Source organism: Myotis davidii, unplaced genomic scaffold (assembly GCF_000327345.1).
Source record: "Myotis davidii unplaced genomic scaffold, ASM32734v1 scaffold330, whole genome shotgun sequence".
In the NCBI taxonomy this organism is placed as follows: domain Eukaryota; kingdom Metazoa; phylum Chordata; class Mammalia; order Chiroptera; family Vespertilionidae; genus Myotis; species Myotis davidii.
Window position 1 is genome coordinate 2,799,099 of NW_006283770.1, and position 3,088 is coordinate 2,802,186.

The following is a 3,088-nucleotide window of genomic DNA, read 5'->3' on the forward strand; positions in this document are numbered from 1 at the left end:
ACCTGCTCCATCCTGCCGCAGCCAATGCCCGCCATGTTCCTCATGCAGCCCCTGGTGGTTAGTGCATGTCATAGCGACCAGTTGTTTGGTTGTTCTGCTGTTCAGTCTATTTGCATATTGGGGTTTTATATGTATATATAGATTATTTTTTTGTTAATCCTCACCTGAGTATATTTTTCGATTGATTTTTAGAGAGAGTGGAAGGAAAGGGGGTAAGACAGAGAGAGAGAGAGAAATCTATGTAAGAGACACATTGATTGGTTGCTTCCACACAGCCTGACCAGGGCCCTTGATGAGAATCAAAACCAGGACCCTGCAGTCCCTGGGTCTATCCACTGAGCCAAACTGGCTAGCGCTTCCTTCAGATAGTTTATAGTTCTCTCTTTACTTCCTTCAGGTTTCTGCTCAAACATCATCCTATCTGAGATGCTCCCTGATAACCCTGCGCATGAAACAGCAACTTCCGTTCCCCCAATTCCCTATGCCTTATGCCTCTTATATTTTCTCCATCATACTTATCAGTTTCAGATATTATATATCCCTACATGTGTGTGCATATAAATATGTATGCTGCACGTTATCATGTTATATTTTCTTTTGATCCTTGTCTCTCTTCATAGAGGCTAGCATGTGAGCCTCCTGGGAACGTGGGCTTTGTTTTGCTCACTGCTCTGCCATATCACCAGCATTCATACTAGGCACTAATACATGTTTATTACAAAACAAATAAAACTATGGGTCATCTGAGAGCATGTATTACACACATTTAAAAAAAAGGAAAGAAGAAGAATAGATGGTACCCAGATGAAATGTTATGATCCTAAAGCCCCACTTCCGCAAGGACTGGCAGCGCACATTGCCACGTTTAACCAGCCGGCAGAAAAGATCCCCAGACACAAGGCCTGATAAGCCAAAGTGCAGCTGCATCACCCTGCCTCAGGACCCATCGGGCCCATCGTGAGATGCCCCATGAAGCGGTACCACAGCAAAGTAGGAGCAGGCAGGGGCTTCAGCTTGGAGGAGTTAAGGGAGCAGGCATCCACAGAAAGGTGCCCACCCGTTGGGATCTCAATGGATCCGAGGAGGCAGAACAAGTCCATAGAGTCTCTGCAGGCCCAGGTGCAGCAGCTAAGGGTGCTCCAAGCTCATACTCTTCCTCCCGGGAAGCCCTTGGCCCCCACGAAGGTAGACAGTTCTGCTGATGAACTCAAGTTGGCCAACCAGCCAGCAGGACCTGTCAGGCCCACACGGAATGCCTTCAGAGAGAAAGCCAGGGTCATCACAGAGAAGGAGAAGACCTTCAAGGTGTTTGCCAGTCTTCGCATGGCCTATGCCAATGCCCAGCTCATTGGCATCTGGGCAGAAAGAGCCAAGGACGCTGCAGAACAGTCTGTTAAAAAGAAAATATAGAGTGCTGTTGGTAACTTGTGATTAAAAAAAAAAAAAAAAAGAATAGTAGGAGTTAACTGTTTCCACTTACCCTTTATTCTCTCCTGGTCAGATGATGTGCTTCCTTGATGTCATTTAGCGTTCCTAACCCAGGCTTGAGTTCCCCATTTATTTCTTGAATTTTCTGGTAGAGAGCACTTGTTTATTCCTTTTCTGATGTTCTATTTTATCTCCTTACATTGACTATCTCTTTATCTTTATGTGATAAATGAACAAGTGGGTCCTTGTAACAAATTAAACCTGAGACATCACTGGAGGCAAAAATGACAAAACCAAAGCTTATCCTACTTTGGGCACACCATGAGAAGTCAGGGTTTCTTGGAAAAGACAATAATGCTGGGAATGATAGAAGGCAGCAGAAAAAGAAGACCCAATATGAGATGGACTGACCCCATAAATGAAGCCGTAGGCATGAGTCTACAGGTCTGCGCAGGACAGAAAATTGTGGTCATCACTCACTCAGTCATGGAGTCTCCAGGACTCAGGGCAGACTCAGCAGCACGTATCAACAACATCAAGGATTAACTAGGCTAAGGGATGGGAAAGCCACTGTAGGAAGAGAATTGCAGGAGGGAGGCCTTGGAGAGTAAAAGCAAGCCCAGAAGCTAGCATGAAGATGAGGTAAAATCATGTTGGACTTTATAGAACAAGTTATTTTTTCCCCCTTTTCTTCCAAGAGTGATATGAAACCACTGAAGGCTTTAGGCCAAGAGATGATATATTCAGATTTGCATTTTTCAAATGTCACCCTGACTACACATTGGATAGTGGACCAGAGCTATCAGCAAGATGCCAGAAAGCATTTGACTCATTCAGCAAACTGCCCTTCCTTTGATTTCATACTCACCACATTCTTTTCTGATTAGAATCTGGCTTTCTAGAACTTGATAAAGAGGCCAGGGCGTGCATTATCTAATGTACACAAGAGATACGTGAGTCAATATAAAGTCATAAATACATATTCTGTGTTATCTGTCAGTCTCTTTAAACTCAGGTTCTGTGAGGCTCTCCTGAGAGATGGATCTGCCTCCAGAAGCTGACAACCAGGTATCCAAAGCAATAAAGCTGAGGGTCAGACCTTGCCCCTAAGCCACTTGGTCAAACTGAGTGTTTCCTTTTCAGCCCTGTGCTGGCCCACCAGCAGGCTGTCCTGATAAATCCCCAACCTCCTATCCTGCCCTCCACTCAAATCTTTGGGCTGCTAAGCAGAAAAATCACTGTTTAATTCTGAACCAGGCCCGTGAGGTCTTACATGAAACTCTGGGCCAGAGTGAAACACAGCTTCCTGGAGGCTGACCGCAAAGAATGAGAAGTCGTGTTGAAGAAAATGGGGTGGTTCAACAACTCCGGACTTCCTTCGGGGACCCTGAATGAGTACCTATAGAGATCATTATTGATGCACAGAGGTAACAAAGGAGGCATTTGGGTGAAAGCAAATTAAAGCAGTCACTCTGAGGCTCTGTGGAGCTTATTTGAAAAGGCATTTGTGTGCTGAAAATGTGGAACATAGACAGTGAGCCAGCCACACCCATGACAGCACTGCAAGGGCCTCTGAACAACAAAGAACAAGTGAAAGTTACAGAAAGTAAACAACTTATTCTCTTAATGCAGCTCCATTCAACCAGGCTCTTCCTCCCTG

At 45.0% G+C, this 3,088-nt stretch overlaps 1 pseudogene; it reads left to right on the top strand.

Annotated features, from left to right (window-relative positions):
• The first annotated feature begins 793 nt into the window (after nt 1-793).
• Nucleotides 794-1,410, top strand: LOC102766470 (annotated as a pseudogene).
• Nucleotides 1,411-3,088: the final 1,678 nt, after the last annotated feature.